Raw genomic sequence first — 19,260 nt, 5'->3', positions numbered from 1 at the left:
ATTTCATTTGTTAGTGATTTGTTTTTATTATGTAGTTAGTTCATTTCTACACAATATCATTTGGTCCTTACTATAAAGAGTATTCAATGCTAGATTACAAGAATGAATGAGCATGATCTGCCTTTTCTCTTTCCTGTCTATCCAGTCTCTTATCATGTCTTGGGCTCATATCACACTGAATTTTTGGTCTTTTATATGTGGAAGCCAAGAAGTAATAAGATAGATATCGAATAGGTAGACAAGAAAGAAAAAAGGTGGGGGAAAGGAAGAGCGGAGAGAGTGGTGGACTGTGGGAGCTGGTATGCAATCACTATTGTGCTAGGACAACAGCAGATACAGCAGCACAGAATGAAGCCACTGGAGGACAGAAAATAGAATGTCTTTGTAATCCTGGAAGGGGGAAGGGTGCTTAACAGACTTCAAGGGTAGCACTATAAAGTAGTAAAACTCCCAGTCACAGGATAGTTGCACCTCATCTGCTTTGGGGGTAGAGGATAAGTCAAATAGCAACCTAGATATTAAAAAGGATAACATTCCGTTATTACAAAAGTAAAAGAGTCTAGGTACAATTGGTATGGATGGAGAGCAAAGTCAAACAACTGTTGTGTTTTTTTCAAAACAGAGAGACCAAAGACAGAAGTGAATTCTCTCAGCATGGACTTCTTAACAGAGTTGCAGAACTCCAACTGATTTTAGTAGCTAAAAGCTTATTATTTTAGTAGCTAAAAGTTTTATTTTTTACTATTTACACTAACTACTTTGCCACACAGTATAATTACTGACGCTCACAGTGATGACCCTAATGCATCAGGAAATGTTTAAATTGTGTACCTCACATTTTTTTTTAAAGATTTTATTTATTTATTTGAGAGAGAGAATGAGATAGAGAGCATGAGAGGGGGGAGGGTCAGAGAGAGAGGCAGACTCCCTGCTGAGCAGGGAGCCCGATGTGGGACTCCATCCCGGGACTCCAGGATCATGACCTGAGCCGAAGGCAGTTGCTTAACCAACTGAGCCACCCAGGCACCCTGTACCTCACATTTTAAGAAGTTGGGGATATGTGTGATATGTTTTAGAAAATTTTCCATAAATGTATTTAAAATTCGGGTATAGGACTTAAAGGTTTAACTTTTTTTTATTATTTTTAAAGATTTTATTTATTTATTTGACAGAGAGACACAGCGAGAGAGGGAACACAAGCAGGGGGAGTGGGAGAGGGAGAAGCAGGCTTCCCGCTGAGCAGGGAGCCCGATGCAGGGCTCGATCCCAGGACCCCGGGATCCTGACCTGAGCCGAAGGCAGACGCTTAACAACTGAGCCACCCAGGCGCCCCAGGTTTAACTTTTTTAAAAATACTGTGATGAAGAAAACACAGTCGCTGCCTGAAATCAACCTTGCATATCTCATGTGTAATGCAAAAACCTTCAAGTAAATTTCATTGTGAGGGTTTTTAAATAACTCTGTCAAAAAGGGCTTCGATACATAAATACATATTGTGCATTAATGTAATTTTTTTGTTGAGGTGTAAATGACATATAACATTATGTGTATGAAAGGTTTAACATTCTTATCTGACAGAAACACTAAACCATACATGTTGGACATATTTTAGTAACTAAAATAATCTTTTACCATATTGTTTATATTATTACATACTAATAGGATAAGTTACTGTCAGTTTTTTGTTACAATTTTCACCCATTTAAGTAACTTACTTATTCAGTATATGAAGTAACAAAGGCTTTGAAATAAGGCAGAAGTGAGTGTGAATTTCTGCCTTATCATTTGCCAACTCTGTGATCTTTGAGAAAGTTGCTTGATCTCTCTGTTTTACGGTTTCCCAGTATATACATGAATATGGTAGTATTGTTGCACGGAGCTATACTGAGTGATGGTGTATGTAAAACCTTTATCAGAATGCAGTCTAAGCCCTCAGTAACTGGTATTGTCTTAGTATAAAGCAGCAAATGGTTATGAAATTGTGTAAGAATGGCTTCTTGATTTTTACCTTAATTAGTAGTGCTTGAGATTCTCCTTATTTACCAAAAAGAATGATTTGGATCCACATAAAAATTATTGGTAAAGTTAATTGTAATTAAAATTTTGTGACATTTCCTCCTTCAATACTCTATTAAATAAAGTAGCTATAGTATATCATTTCTTCAAGCATGAATTTGAAATTGTGTAGGGAAAACTTTGGAACTTTTGTTTTTAGAAAAGAATTATTATTCTACATCACATGTATGCCAGTTCACTGCTTAAACATCTTCCATCAGAACTGAAAGTATATTGAGGGTTTATATCCCAAGGGATTACAACAGAAAGGGTGAGAAGCAGCTGAGCAGGGAATTGAAGAATGAATGCTGACTAATTGTCCCATTTATGCTCCTCATTCACTGGCAACCAAATAGTTCTACTTTTAATTTTAGTCTTTATTCTTACACAACCAAAGAAACAGTAGGTTCTGTTTACAGAAAGTGCTCTACTTAAAAGCAGTTGCAATTTTAGAGAAGAAAAAAGCATTAGAAGTTAGCAGGTCTTAGAGAAAGGGACAAATTATGTATAGTGATGTGACAGTACTATTAAATATTTTAAAAACCTAGTCTCTGGAACTGGATTTCCTACTGAATTTGGAATTTTCTGTCTTCCATTCATTAGCCGGTGTAAGCTCCAACAATTTACTTAATATGGGTTTGTGTTTTCTCATATGTAAAATAGGAATAGTAGTAATACCTACCTCCCGAATTGTTGTGAGGATTACATTAGTAAATACTTATAAAGCAATTGGAATAGTGCTTGACGTATTGTAATGTTAGTTACCATATTTAATTAGGTCTAAAGTACCACTGCTTGTAAGATAAACCATTACTTTATGTACCAAGAAAGAAAACAAATGTGGAAGAAAATGTGTCTCAGAATCAATGCATTATAATATTGTTATTAGATAGGTAAATTTAATAAGCTTTTCATATTGTGATTCTTTTAAAGGTAATGTTTTTCTTCTTCTGTGTTATACTGCTTATATTTCATTGACTTTACCAAATATAATAGTGGTACTACTATTTTTAGGGGCAGAATAGCAAATGACAAACAATGGATGGAAATATTTAGTTTACATATATTGTTTTGTCAATTTAAAATTTTTGTGGGTGAAATTTTTATTTTAAATTTATAAGGTGAATATTTTTGGTATCTGGCATTACATTAGTTTTTTAAGTTTATTTATATATATTTTTTAGTAATCTCTGAACCCAATGTGGGGCTTGAACTTACGACCCTGAGATCAAGAGCTGCATGCTCTTCTGACTGAGGCAGCCAGGCACCCCAGGCATTATATTCATTTTGAACACACTTTCATATATCTGTAATATGATCATAATAATAGTTTATAGTTATATTCTTTAGAGCTTACAAAATTCTGAAGTGTTTTCCACATAGTCAAAGACAATATATTGTGTTCAATAGATTTATAATGCTAAGTTAGAACATAGCAGTAATGATAACAGCCTCTGGGATCAAATTGCCTCGATTCAAATCTCAACTCATTCACTTATTAACTTCTCAAGTCACTTTGCCTCTCTGTGCCTTCATTTTCATATCTGTAAAATGGGGAAATTAATACTTCCTACCTCACAGAGTTGAAATGTATAGAAAAGTGCTTAGGACATTGGCAGTTAGTAAGTACAATGTGCTTGCTAATTTTTTATGATAATTTGATTTTGCATTCTAAGTATTTTTTTTAAGTTCTAATCAATTTTATTAACTAAAATCATTATTCTATATTTTATTCTCTTTTATTCTTTTTTTTAAACTCTTATTTTAAAATTATAAAGAAGACAGACCTGGGGCTGTATAATGCAGGACAGAGTATTCTGTCTACCCTAGAGGTCCTGGTGCAAGTATGATAATTGGTATGCACAATAACACCTAATCATCAAGAAGGTGAGGAATGATACTTGATCACTCAAGAATATGTGTGGTAATTAAAAAAAAAATCCCTTTAACAAATTGTGAAAAAAGGAAAGTTTTGTCACTTGAAGGTATAAGCTTCAATTCATGTCTGGATTTTTTTTATGTGAAACTGTGCTGGTGCTGGATAATTTAGATATTACTATGTTAAAACTTAGAAATTGCCATCAATCCTATATTATTCCACTTTGTAATAGGCAGTTTATCTAATTTACTTTCTTATGTTGATTTTAAAAACAGAAACAATATGTGCACAAAGTTAAAAAGTAAAATAGTATTAAAAGACTTAAAACCAGGTAATGCACTCCCCTGTTTCACTGATTGCCACCTTCCACAGTCCTATGCCCCAGAGACAGTCACTTTGCACTCTTGGAGCTGTTTCTTATTTCATTTCCATATTTTAAAATAATACTTTTAAACTGTTCTTTATTGATTTACCAAATTTTTTCAGTATTAACTTCCCTTTTGATTATTTGGAGATTATTCTTACATTTATGTCACTTCATTCTCTCATATACTTACACAGTAATCACTCCATTTTCTCAACATACTTACCCAATAATTTTGCATGAAATTAGCACTATTATATTATAAATATTGCTCCTTTTTGAGTGAAGTGATGCATTAGAATTGTCTCCTTTCTCCTACAACTTTTTCTTTTTTCTGCAGTTAGTAGTTAATGTTGTTTTTATTTGATCATTTTTTGTGTACTTACTATTTTCCCCCTAAATGTTTCAACATGTTTTATGCATATCAGTAATTTCTTTCAGTGCTCAAATATGATTATATCAAATTTGTCTTTTTTTGTGGAGTCCTTTCTTTACATAATGGTATGTTCTCAATCTAGATTGGTTGCTTTCTACTCCTAGTACATAGTGAACGTCTTGAGACTTTCTCTAGCTGTTCTCCCGTGCTAGATCCTTTATTTCCTCAATCCCATGCTCCTCCTCCCCCTTTTTCCTCTCTCTCTCTCCCTCTTTTTTTTTTTTTACAGAAGGTATGTTTTATTTTTCAGGTGCTTCCTGATAAAGGAGCCATAAAAGTTTGCTTACTTGAAAATATCTTCATTCCGTCATCACTTTTGATTGGATATTAGCTTATGTAAATAATTGTCATCTGTAAAATAATTTTTCCTTAGAATTATGAAGGCATTGCTCCCATTCTCTTTTCTCTTTTTTTGTTTTCTCATTTCTTTATATTCTACTTAGTAGGACATTTTCTAGACATTCTGTTTAATTGAATATTTTATTTCAGTTATTTTTATTTTCTAAATGTTCTTACTGTTTCTCTGATTATTCTTTTTCTTTTCTTTTCTTTTTTACATAGCACATTGTTCTTATTTTGTGGCTGTAATTATCATTTTTTTCTTTTTTTTTCTTTTTTTTATTCTTATGTTAATCCTCATACATTACATCATTAGTTTTAGATGAAGTGTTCCATGATTCATTGTTTGTGCATAACACCCAGTGCTCCATGCAGAATGTGCCCTCCTCAATACCCACCACCAGGCTAACCCATCCTCCCACCCCCCTCCCCTCTAGAACCCTGTTTGTTTTTCAGAGTCCATCGTCTTTCATGGTTCGTCTACCCCTCCGATTTCCCCCGCTTCATTCTTCCCCTCCCGCTACCTTCTTCTTCTTCTTTTTTTTTTTTTCTTAACATATATTGCATTATTTGTTTCAGAGGTACAGATCTGAGATTCAACAGTCTTGCACAATTCACAGCGCTTACCAGAGCACATACCCTCCCCAGTGTCTATCACCCATTTTTTATGTCTATGAGGATAATATTTTTTAAGAGTTCTTTTGCTCTTTGTATTGTATTTCCTTTGAGTATTTTATTTATATTGATTTTAGTCTTTGATGTTGGAGACTTTTCTTTGAAAGGCTTGCCTTAATGAGGTACTGCAGATTTGGTTGGAAGCTGTGTGTCTGGGGACAAGAATTGTTGCCTAGATGGCTTCATGAGGATGATTAAGCAAAGAGCCAGAATTTTTCTTGGAGATACCAGATTGTGGTATCTATATGTCTATTCTCTGGGGTCTTAAATGTTCCCCAGTGAATCTGTAAATATTCTTTCTGGATGGTTTACATCTACCTACTAACATGTAGGAACCAGTTCAGATCCAGTTGACCCTTGTTTCTTGATTCTTATCTATGTTGTGCTTGTTAGTTCTAAGTCAGGAACATCTCTGTTCCAAACATTTCAACCCTCTGATCCTATTGAAGAAGTGAAAGACATGTGGAATAGGGTAGTTAGCCTGTGTGTGAAAATGTTCTCTGTATAGACTTCTAGAGAATCCCTCAGTATTCATCACTGCTAAAATTACCTCTGCCTTTCTGGGGTTCCATTAGGCAAATTATCTTGATTGTATTATCCTCTTTTTCTGCCACTTAGTTTTCAGCTTCCTCTCCTGTGCTGAATCACTAGTCTCCTGCCTGAGGTTTTCATTTTTCGGAAGCATGTTTAATTTCTTGTTTGCTGTTGTCTTCTCTGCCTTTTTCTTTGTCCTTTTGTTTTGCACTTTTTTTTGTTAATGGAATTTCAGAAGGGAGTGTGCTGAGTCTGCCATATTTAACCATAATAGTAATATTATTATTAATAATAACAACTAACGTTTATCAAATGCTTTACAATGTGCTAGACTTGTTCTAAGTATTTTAATGTAGATTTTCATTTAATCTTCAAACAAATCCCATTAGAAAGATACTATTATTATCCTCATTTTATAGGTGAGGGGACAAAATGATAAGTAATTTGCCTAATACCACATGACTAGTAAATGGCAGAAAGATTTAAATCTGGGAACTTACTTCTAGAAACTGAGACTGCTCCTTTATTGTTATAGACCAGAAGTCTACACTACTGTAGACTTCATGACATTTAGAGTTACTGAAACTAACATACATCCTAAAAATCACTTTAAATAAGGCAAGTCACTGGACTATTTAGAGGAAAACTTAGTTTATAAATATGCTGCATATAGATACATTCACAAATGTACATATAGAAGTTACTTATTGAATGAAGAGTAATTTTTCTGGTGACACAAAATTAATATAAACTATTATCATTTACCACCATTTTTCTGAGGTATTTAAAAATTTTTTTTTTTAATTTACTGTCTGAACTAGGACACAGTGTTCTACACACTAGGTATAACTAAATAAAATCAGAGGACCAAGAAGTTTAAGTTGATTGTATTAAAACTTTTTCTTTGTTTAAAAATTTCAGGAAAAGTAGAAATATGTTTGTTTGCAGGATTTAAAGATTATGAATAAATAAAACTTTTATTTTTAAAGAATATTATGGTCAAACACTTGAACTTTGAAATAAACTTAATTCTACTTAGAGTGTCACCAGCTAAAACTAAAATATAGTTTGGTTTTTCTTTTATAATAATAATAAATCATTTCTATTTGTGTAATTTTTCTATCCTTCTATTTCTTCAGTATAGACAGAAACCTATTGTCTTCCTGCTGAGGATATAATTTCTGAATCTAGGTGATGTACCGTCAGCACAGCAAAGCAGGAAATTATTCTCCTGTGTCGGCTGCTGCTGTTAAAGAATAAAGAAGGTTTGGGGTAGGATGCAACTCTATTATCTCTACTCACAAATCTCATATGACATGCAAATAGATTTTAAAATTAAGGAAGTTCAAAGTATTTTGTGACAAGAGATACTCCCTGCTCGCAATTCTTCCTTTACTCCGTCTAAAAATCCCAAGTATATTTCAAAAGTCCATGCTTTTTTTCTGTTTTAGTGGCAGTAGTCTCCAAACTTACTTACCTTGTTCGAGTGATGTAATATGTGTAAATCATAGTCTTTAGAACATTGGGAACACTGGGATATTAAACTTAACATTAGTAGAGCAGCAGCAATGATAATAAATAATAGCTAATAATTATATGAACTTACTACGAGCCAGGGACAGTTATAACTGCATGCTTTCTGTATATCAACTGAATTAGTTCATATAATAATCCTGTGAGATAAAGTGATTTGCCCAAAGCATATATGTATGTATGGAACATACATAAGTTTATGTGTGTGTGTGCATATATACATATCCATAAATATATAGAGACCCATTGATTATGTTACTTAATATATACATATATACTTGAAAGGTGTGTATACATATGTAAATATATACATACATGTGCAAATATATTTATATATATTTTGCCTGTAAAACTAGAGGCAGAGATGGGATTTGCTCACAGTCTGCCCCAAAGGTCTCTCATAACTACCATGTTATACTAATAGAATATTCTAGGATAGGCAACTAGCAGAGAGTTACCAAGTACTAAAAATTAGATAAAATCTCAAAATGAGGCAATTTTATCCCTTATTCTCATTTTTCTATGAATTGGGTAAATACTGCTATTGCTTGATTTTTATCTCCAAAAACCTCAGGAAGTTATAGATTATCACTTTGTTGATAGTCTCTGTGCTGTGTCTTTATCTGGCATAGATAACAAATTTATTCTTCAATAAAGTTTTACTAATTATCACAATGAATGATTTCAATATTATATTCCTATAACTTTGTGATAAAGGAAACTAATATTCATTCTTTTTTATTTGAGGACATTATTATTTAAGGACATGTATTATTAAATATGATAAAACACATTATAGACATATAAGGAGTTCTGAGAGATTCATGTACATTTTTGGCATCTTTAAATTAGGGGATGGTCTTAGAGTCATGATAAAGTATATTCATTTTTAGTATGACTATAAAGTATACATTTGGTATATGATCTCTCTTGAATATCATTCATGGATTTTTAGATTTGGAAATGTCAATAGCAATTGATAATAAGACAGCCTCAAATATAAACCTGTTTACATCATATAAAAATGGTATTAAATTTATAGTTATCCCATATTTTTAAAAATGGGTATTCAGTATCCTTCCCAGAATTATGGGAACCAGTAGAGTATTTAATAAATGATGAGAGTAAGATTAATTCCACATTGTTGGATCCAAACCAAATTTTATCTAATTATTCTCTTTAATACAGCTACCAGCATATTTTATATTTTCCTAAACTTGATGGTTATTTCTCATTTTATGAAAGATGCATTAGAGTCATATGTTACTGAAGAGTATTTAAAAATAAATAGAATAATGATTGCATAGAGGTATAGATAGATCTACAGATCTATACACTTTAGAAAAATAACTTTTTTAAAAAAAATTTTAAAGGGTAGAGAACTAATTCCCTCTTGGTGAAAATTCATGTCACAGTTAATTTAAAATTCCCTTGTCCATATAAATTTTCTCTTGTGTCCAAGTAAGACGTGAAATATGTAGGCAGGGAGGAAAAACTTATTCTTGCATTCTTTTAGTCAGAAGTTTTCTATTTCAATTTGCTGAGACAATATCACCTAGTTTCATCCTCGTATCATCAGGTAAGCTAGGAAATTTTAGAATGATTAAAGTAAGTATAGCATGGATATTTTTAAAAATAATAACCTCAAACTCTTGATACTGTTATATCCATGGCATTATCTGGGTTTCTGAAATTAAAATAGCACATTAAATCTAACAAAATGTCTTGGCCTATTTAAACCTTGTTTCCCAGATACAGCTTTCCTATATATAGATTACAATTCTATTGAGTTTTGTGGCATAAGTTACCTTTATAAACATATAGCTTAATATGTGCGGAGATCCTACAAACTGGAAATGTTACTTGCGTGTGATGAAAGCAAGTTTGGTTAGCCGTATGTTTAAATTTATTTCTTACTTTAAATACATGAAATGCTTATGCTCCTTCACTGTGCTCCATTTCAAGTGCAGTAACTTGAAAAAGAAGCTTCAGAATGAGAATGTTTTTTGGTAAGACTATAAAAAAATAGCCTTACAAAAGAATGTCAGTGGAAAAATGAGGAACAAAAAAGTTTTACCTTGATAAGCTCATTTGCATATCAGCCATCATAACAATGTTACCATTGTTTCTCTACCTGCATTGCACTCGTCACATGTTTTAAAATTAGATATAATGTATCTCTTGCATAATTTACTTCCATGACAATTGCTGAAAAAATATTGTCATCATTTGCATGATAGATTTTTAGGCCTATTTCTATTTCCATGTAATTATCCTAAACCTTTCACTTCTAAATCGTCTTAATATAACAGCCACTTTTCTTTTTTTAATTATCAGACTTCATACTTTAGAGCAGTTTTAGGTTTGCAGAATATTGAGTAGAAAGTCAGGAGTTGCCATTTACCCTTTTTTGCCCCTACCTTTCCTGTACCCCCAGAATACTGTTTCTCCTATTATTAACAGCTTGCATTAATGGGATACAGTTGTTACAATTTATGTACCAGTATTGATACATTAGTAACTGAAGTTCATAGTTTCCATTAGAATTCACTTTGTGTTTTTACAAATATATAGTGATCTGTATCCACTATTACAGTATCATACAGAACAATTTAACTGCCCTAAATACCCTCTGTGTTCCACCTATTCATCCCTCCCTCCCCATGCATTTCTGGCAATCACTGATTGTTTTACTGGCTTTTATAGTTTTGCCTTTTCCAGAATGTCATATATTTGAAATCATACAGATTGGCTTTTTTTTCATTTTGTAATATGCATTTAAGATTTTTTTTTTGTCTTTTGATGCTATGATAGCTCATTTCTTTATATCACTGAATTATGTTCTGTAATATGGATATACCACAGTTTGTTAATTCATTCACCTGTTGAAGAACATCTTGGTTGCTTCTAAGCTTTGGCAGTTATGAAGAAAGCTGCTATAAGTATTTGTGTGTAGATTTTTGTGTGGACCTGAGTTTTTAACCCATTTGTGTAAATACCAAAGAGTGTGATTGCTAGCTCATGTGCTAAGAGTATGTTTAGTTTGAAAGAAACTGCCAAATGTTTTCCAGAATGACTGAACCACTTTTCATTCCACTAGCAATGAATAAGAGTTTCTGTTGCTCTACATCCTTGTTAGCATTTGCTGATATCTGTGTTTCGGATTTTAGCCATTCTAATAGGTGTGTAGTAGTATCTCATTGTTTTTTTTAATTTGTAATTCCCTAATGACATACTGTTCTGAGTTGAATTATGTCCCCCAACCCAAATTCATATTTTGAAGTCCTGAACCCCAGTACCTTGAAATGTGATCTTATTTGGAGATAGGGTCTTCACAGAATTAATAAAGTTAAAGTGAAGTTATTGCCATGGGTCCTAATCCAATATGTCTGGTGTCCTTATAAAAAGGGAAAATTTGGATGCAGAGATAAGCATACAGGAAGAATTCCATGGAAATATGAAGACTGCCATCTATAAAAGAGGCCTGGAATCTGATCCTTCCCTCACAGCCCTTAGAAGGAACCAATCCTGCTAACACCTTGATTTTGGACTTCTAGCCTCCAAAATTATGAGATAATTAATTTCTATTGCTTAAGCCATCTGGTTTGTGGTACATTGTTATGGCAGCCCTAACAGCTAATATACATCCGATGTTTAACATCTTTTCATATGCTTACATGCCATATGTAAGATATCTTTGGTGAGATATCTGTTAAGATCTTTTGCCCATTTTTTTGTTGTTTACTCATTGGTGGATTTTAAAAGTTCTTTGTATATTTGTTTTTTTTTGTATATTTGGATGTGTGTTTTGCACACTTCCTTCCACCTGTGGCTTGTTTTTTAATTCTGTTAACTTTTTTTTTGCAGAGAAGAAGTTTTTAATTTTAATGAATTCCAATTTAGTTTTTTTCTTCTATGGATTATGGTTTTGGTGTTGTATCTAAAAAGTCATTGTCAATCCCAAAGTCACCAAGATTTTCTCCTATGTTATATTCTAGGAGTTTTATTGCTTTGTCTTGATTCACTTTGAGCTAATTTTTATGAAAGTTTTATTATCTACATCCAGAATCTTTTTTTTTGCCTGTGTGTGTCCAGGTGTGCCAGCATCCTTTGTTGAAAATGCTATCCTTTCTTCATTGAATTTTGTTTGCTCCTTTGTCAAAGATCAGTTGATTATATCTGTTTGCATTTATTTCTGTTCTCTTCCATTGATCCATTTGTTCTTTGACCACACGGTCCTGATTACTGTGGCTTTTTAGTAAGTCTTGAAGTTAGGTAGTATCAGTCTTCCAACTATGTTCTTCCCCCTTAATATTGTGTTGACAGTCTGGCTAATATTTACTAACAGTGAATTAACGTGTGAGTTTGGATGACTTGAGTTTATATGATTTTCCTTACTTTGCAATTTAATTTATAACAATATGTATTCTTATATCCTGTTAAAAAATAAACTAGAAAAAAGGTACAAATATACAACTTAGTTTTGTAATTTTGACTCACATTATTTTCTTTTCATTATGTTGTATCTCTGAGAAGGACTGACTGATAAAATATATGTTGAATATACATGGCATAATTTAGGATGATGAATGACTATAAAATAAATGGGAACTTTACATAAAGTGTTATAACATCAATGTAATAGGATCCTGAATTCTCTAAAAATGTGAAATTTAAACAGAGATGAGGTTATGTATAATTTAGTCATGTAAAATGCTCATATTCCTTAATTTATTTTAAAGGATATATCTGAGTTTTTAGGGAATTCCCATTATATATTAAATACTAAATGACTGGAAAGAACATGATTCAGTTTGAGGGAAAGTCCTAAGTTATTAAGCTATGAGTCAGAACAGAATATTCTCTAAAATTGTGTTTTAGATTGCTCCACTGTGAATGTTGAAAGTATTCCTTTACAACAATAAACATTCTAATTTTTTTTCTTTTGTTTTTTGCTTTTTCCTTCACTAGAGCCTTTTTGTTCTCCAAGCTTTTAAATTTGGGGTCTTATTTAGGAGAGTTTACTTTTTAGCTTCTATATAACCTGGTATTTGTTAGTTTTTGTAATAAGATCTAAAATTATTTATAAATGTTTGAAGTATTTAACTTTTATATAAGGGGAAAATCTAAGGAAGTCCTTATAAAATGCCTATAGTTATGTCATTACCAGGTGTTCTTAAGAATAAGAAGTAGGACTGATAATGCAGTCATTTAGCCTGATATTGGCAGATATTTTAGAGAACTAAAAAGTCAAAATCACTTACTAGCTCATTGGTGCTAAGCATTTCATAATACAATATGAATTGAGATGGAGAATTAAGTCGGGATGGAAACATGGAACTGTTTGATTTTTCTCCAGTAGCACCTTTGTTTATGATTGGTCAAGTCACTTTGTTTCTTTACTCATCTCAAGAAAATGTCATAGCTTTTTGGACACTTTAGAAAATCAGTTTAATCTGACTTTAATCTGCTGAAGTCAGTTTCATCTGACTAGTTTGAATTTTAACCTCATAGCCCAGTTTAAAACTCAGATTTTCCCCCCTTCTACTCAGTGCCACTTAGGCTTTTCTGGGAGATTGGAGTATAGAAAGAGTTATATCTAGTCATTCAGTCTGTTCACTCCAGTGAGTGGAGAGTAATCTGCTTTTTCATTTAAATTCCTTTTTATCCTCCTGGGTTCTGATACTAGAGGAGAGAGATGGAAAGGGGAGAACTTTTGTTTTTCTATTTTTCTATTTCTGCCCCTCTGCTGAACACTGACTAGACCGTATGCCTTCTATGGGGAAAAAGAGACAAAGCCTCGCTTTCTGATGCAGCACATGTGTAAAACTTGCTTTGGGGGTAAGATATCTTTGGAGTGTCACACTATCCAGTTCTGGCTTGTCCTCTACTCTTTCTCAGTTTCTACATCTCCAGTGTACTCACAGCTTCTGTCTGCTGGGATCCCCATTGTCTGGAGGCTCAAGCTCAGCTACTTTCACAGTCATGACACTCTTTGCTATTACAGATAGTGACTCTGGTTTGCTCTACCCTGCTTTCCAAATTTGAGGGTTTTTTTCTCCCCTCTCCTCAAATAAACCTGGGGAAAGGGAATGGGCATGGGATGGTAAGCAAGTGCAAATGCAAGCAGAAGTCCAACTGAGAGATAACAGTCTTCCCTCTTGCCAGTCTTTTGGACCTCCTCTTACTAGATTTGGATTTTTTGACAACAACACAGTCCAACTACATTAAGACAGTGAAGCAAACCCTCAAGTTGGTTGACTCACTCAAAATGAGACAAGGGTAGGCGGTTCTGGGGTAAAAAGGAACTGAGGAAAGTAAACGTTTCAGTTATGGAGGAGTAGTTGGTTCTCACATGTTTGGTCTGAGTTCTGAATGTTAAGTATGTGATTGATGATTTTTTTGTACTTAGTCTTGAGTTCTAATTACCAATCCCACCTCATATTGTTATGTAAATTTTACCATAGTCTTGCTAGTACAGTAGTACCAACAAGGAGAATATCTTCTATGACCCCTAGTGGATGCCTGAAACCACAGATAGTAACTGAACCCTATGTATACTGCTTTTTCCTATACATACACAGCTATGACAAAGTTTAATTTAGAAATTAGACACAGTAAGAGATTAACAACAATAACTAATAATAAAATTGTGCAATTAAAATGGTATGCTATAATAAAAATTATGTGAATGTGGTCTGTCTCAAAATATTTTATTGTACTGAGCTCAACCCTCTTGTGATGTGAGATGATAAAACACCTATGTGACGAGATAAGGTTAGGGACAGGCATCGTGATGTAGCGTTAGGCTACTGTTAACTTTCTGATATGTTGGAAGGAGGATCATATGCTTCTGGACAGCAGTTGACCAAGGGTACTTGAAACTGCAGAAAGTGAAACTGTGGATAAGAGGGCACTGTGCATTTCCATTCTTGCTGGCTACCATCAGTTCCACCACTGCAGCTCCTGTGATCCTTACAAAAGATTAAACAGGTTCTATCACTCCCCCAGTCAAAATACTACAGTCACTTTCTATAAGAGCTTTTTTTTTTTTTCTCCTAATAGTCCTAAAAGCCTAAAAGGCCTTATGTATGGTCTACAAGGTTCTATATGATCTGACACAGGTTAAAATTTTGATCACTTGTTCCTGTCTCAGAACTTTGCTCTAATTGTTCTTTTCTGTGTAGTGTTCTTATCCCAGATAGTCTGTGGACTCATGTCATTTCATTCTTTGTTCACATAATGCTGCTTCCTTAGGTTATCTCTGACTACTCTGTTAAAATAGTTTGTCAGTCTGTTCCTATTACTTGGTTGTTTTTTTTTTTTTTTTTTGGTTTATACCTGAAGCATTTCCATACATTTTATTATAATCTAATAGTTTATTTATCATCTGTCTCCTTCATTAGCCAGTAATCTTTGAAAGGGCAAGTTATTGACTCCTTTGTTCAGTGCTTTACTTACTGTCTTAAATAGAACCTGACTCCTAGTAGACAATTTTTTTGTTGAGTGAATAAAGGAATGAAGGAATGCTAGTTTCTATACTCAAACTTTAGAAATAGCTTGGACTTATCTCACAATTTTTACTCTTCAGTGTTTTTACATAGTAGCACACTTTTGTTTTATATATATATTTTTTTGTTATTCCTAATTATATATTCCCATTGTTGTCATCCCAGTTGAACCATCTATACCTCAGTTCATCTTCCATGCTGCTGCTAGCGTGATTTTTGTAAAATGCTTCTGAAGATGCCACCCTTTGGAATAAAATATTCTAAAATTCTTTAGCCTAATTGGGCCTGTGCCTATTGTCCTTCTCCTCACTGATCTCTACATATACTGTATATTCTACTCCTATTCTTTGTGTTGCCCTGAATGCTTTAATATGCTTCTCTCTTACTCCTATACCTTTATTTAAAGGCTTTTTCCTTTTTGTCTTACTGCTATATATTTTATTAGTGTGTGAATACATAAAATCTAACTCCTATGTGAGAAGACTCTAGAAAAGGTTTTTTCCATTTGAAATGATTGGGAACTAACTACTTAGTTGCATTGTATCCTGCTAATTTGTAAATACATAAGCAAACCTTTCAATTTCTTCACTGAGAATCTTTAATTCATGGTAAAAGTTCATTTGTCATTTTTGATGAGTATTTAAAAGTTGCCACAATCTTGAAGAACACCATAAACACTATTTTGTAATGCTCTTTATAATATTGTGAATTTATTTTAAGGGTATGGATAACCTACAGATGTCATAACTCACAGATTTTTTTAAAGGATATACATGTATGAATGTATATTGAATCGTTTACCCTCAGAAAGACACATTGAAAGGAATAGGGAAAATGATTTATGAAAGTGAGAGTATTACTTGTAGAACCTCTTCAGAAAATGTGATCCCTTAATAGGTTCGTCAAATTTAGGGTTTTTTTTAAATATTTTATTTATTTATTTGACAGAGAGAGCAAGAGAGAGAGCAAAGCTGGGGGAGCGGCAGGCAGAGGGAGAAGCAGGCTCCCCACTGAGCAAGGAACCCTATGCAGGGCTCTATCCCAGGACTCTGGGATCATGACCTGAGCTGAAGGCAGACACTTAACCGACTAAGCCACCAGGCGCCCCGTTTGTATATTGTGAGAATGAGAGGAGAGACTGATAAAGGAAATGAAATTATTTCATATAAACAATTGGAGCTAAATGTTTTCCTTATCTGAGCCTGTTCAAAGTAAGTACAAAGTCATAGAAAGGACCAGTGTGACTTTGTGGGAAATGTAGACTATAGGAATACATAGCAGTGTTCCAAAACTTGTATTTAGCATTTTTGTATCTAAAATAATATAGAAATATATAGCTTGTGATATTGGTCTCTTTTAGAAGATAGAGCTAAATAAAAGTAGAAGACACAGCTAAATAAAACTAATATGAAGTTACGTAGCAATAAACAAAGAGGGGACCCTATAAGGAAGTTTTAGTTGTTTGAGATAGCTTTTTTGAACAATTATTACTATTACTGATAATAATAGGTCAGGTTTTGTACCATGTATTTATGTGGATTACTTCATTTAGTTGTTGAAATATCCCTGTATCTGTTACTCATAGTACAAAAGAAGAAACAGCTGCTCAGAGTTAGACATTTAATTTAAATGATTACTGCTGCCTACTCAATTGGGTGTCTTCATTTCACTTATCAGTAGTTCTTAAATTTTGGAGGGAAGTCACAGAACCTTTTGAGAACCTCACAAAAGTTTATGGCCCACTTGCCCTAGAAAAATGTGTTTGTGGACCCATATAAGACGTCTTTATTTTAGCATGCAGTTTTGCAGAATTCCTAGATTACCTAAATCCTGTACTTGCACTCCGGATTAGGAATCTTTGATCTATGTCTTCTTTTAATAAAGAGACTGACAGATGCTATACTTTTTTCTTCCTCTACTACTGCTTGTCACTTAAGGGAAGTAATATTTATTTACACTATGCCTTATTCTAGAAAGAATTTAAGGAAGCTGAAAGGAAATTGTCAACTATCTCTAACTCTACTGAGTATATGCCAAAATAAATACATAAATTCTGTCTTGGCAAGTGAGATTCAGAAATTTGATGGATGGGATGCTTTTTAATTGTCAGATTTGTTGGGCTTTGCTTCAAAGCACCCTCAAACTGTTTCAGGAATCTAAATGTGAATATTTTGAAGTAATGTAAACTGTTACTTCTTTGGAATAGTATAAACATAATAGCTGAGCCTCAAGATAAAAAAAAAAAAATTAGAAAGATAGTGCCTTCCAGCCTTGTGATTGATTCAGTGATATTTCTCAGAGAATAATTTTTTAATTTGATCTTCTAATTCCATCAAATACAAATTATGTACAAAGGGTGGTGTTGTAGTAAAAGTAAGATGGTAATATTTTTCTGTATTAATGAATTCAAGTAATTGTCTACTTAGTTAACTCATTAATATCTGGGTTAAGGATGAAGACTGTGTTTAGATTATAACTCTGTGTGACTCTGGAGAAGAAAAGGTGTCATTTTGTATGAGTTCACTTTTAAGGCTCCAGTATATGAAAAATAAATTTAACCATTGCTAGTTGTTGGAAGACTAGTTATTTCATAAATTTTTTTTTATATAAAGTGATTTAGAATTTCAGAATGGGTTTCCTTACATTTTTAAGGTATTTCATGTCACTTATACTTCAGTTCTGATACCTCATCTATTTTGTTTTTTCCCCTTTGAATCATCATCTAAAAAAAAACATTAAATTAGCTGACCATAGTGAAGAATTTTATTGTATATATTTGCCTGGTTTTATTAGGTAAATTACTGTAGAAATAATGTTATAAATCAGTAGACAATGTTTGGGGTTAATTTTTCAACGTATGTGTTTTAACATTGACTTATAGTTACGTTGTGAATTGAAAACTGTATTTCTACTTTTTTCTTCAATCATTCTTAGCATCGAATTTTTAAATGAATGGTAGCCCATCTGTGTGGGGCTCTTGTGACTGAATGATGTATTCTGTTTTGCTGTGGCACAGTTTTTGGACAGCCACTTTTGTTGTTAAATATTTTCATTTTCTATAGTACTTTTCATCCCTGTATATATGTACAGGAGTCACTTCACCCACCACCGAATTGCAGCCACTTCTGAGGTGGAACGCAGCAACTGTTTAACAGCGCCCTTTCCCCTAGGTGCTGACAGCTGCAGAAGAAATTGTACATGGTCCTGTACAGAAGGTATTTCTCCACTGTGCCATCTGCAGAGTGAAACTGACTAGGAGTACTACATAGACTGTAAGTTTCTTGTGTATCCGTCCTAGACTGGAAAACCCAATAAGAGAGTAACAAATAACTGGGAAGCATCATTTAAAAATGTATTGAGGTCAGTTAAACTTAGTGCTGCTCTCCCTGGCTCTAAATTTTATTTTAAGGTCATCTAATTTGTGATTGGTACTGAATTGAATAACAAACAAATGGATGCACTCCTTGGCAATATTTTATTTTAAAAGCATATGAAACTAAAGTGCTTTTATAAATACTTCACTTTTAATGAAGCTTAAAATAATCAGTTTATTTTTAAATACTTTCAAATAACCAAACCAGTATTATCTAAGATTTTAGAGCTGTGTTCTTAAAGTAGCAAATCAACTTAAAATTCAATAGGAACATCCTAATTAGCTTTGCTTACAGTGTTTTATGTCTTAGCCTTAATACTTTCATTCTTGGGTGAAAGCTTTGTGACAAAACCAATTTATAATGAACCTAGTTTTGATTCTTTGTTTTAGAAGCACTAAAGAAAAGAATTTTTTTAAACATATTGAAACAAAACTTGGGAGAGAAGAAACAGTAAATATTTGAACTTTCACTTAATATATTTTAGTCTTCTCTCCCATTTCATTTTTTAATGATTTTCTTTTTCCCTTTGTAAAAGCATTTTATAGAGTGCTATCTTTAGT

The 19,260-nt window shown here is 33.0% G+C and overlaps 1 protein-coding gene across 3 annotated transcripts in view; it reads left to right on the top strand.

The window, feature by feature from the left end:
• NOVA1 (NOVA alternative splicing regulator 1) overlaps positions 1-19,260 on the top strand; it is a 149,413-nt gene that overhangs the window by 30,348 nt on the left and 99,805 nt on the right. The window contains exon 1 of one of the 3 annotated variants that reach the window (XM_045900643.3): positions 18,497-18,598. The exons of the other annotated variants lie outside the window; for them this stretch is intronic. The gene's annotated coding sequence lies outside the window, so the exon portion shown is untranslated. Of the gene's footprint in view, positions 1-18,496; positions 18,599-19,260 lie in introns of those variants that run through there. 3 annotated transcript variants of the gene reach the window in all.

Source organism: Mirounga angustirostris, unplaced genomic scaffold, assembly GCF_029215605.1.
Source record: "Mirounga angustirostris isolate CCGP_5_RB_7025 unplaced genomic scaffold, mMirAng1.0.hap1 SCAF_9, whole genome shotgun sequence".
Classification (NCBI taxonomy): domain Eukaryota; kingdom Metazoa; phylum Chordata; class Mammalia; order Carnivora; family Phocidae; genus Mirounga; species Mirounga angustirostris.
The sequence above is the reverse complement of the archived record's forward strand: the minus strand, read 5'-3'. Positions and strand labels throughout refer to the sequence as shown.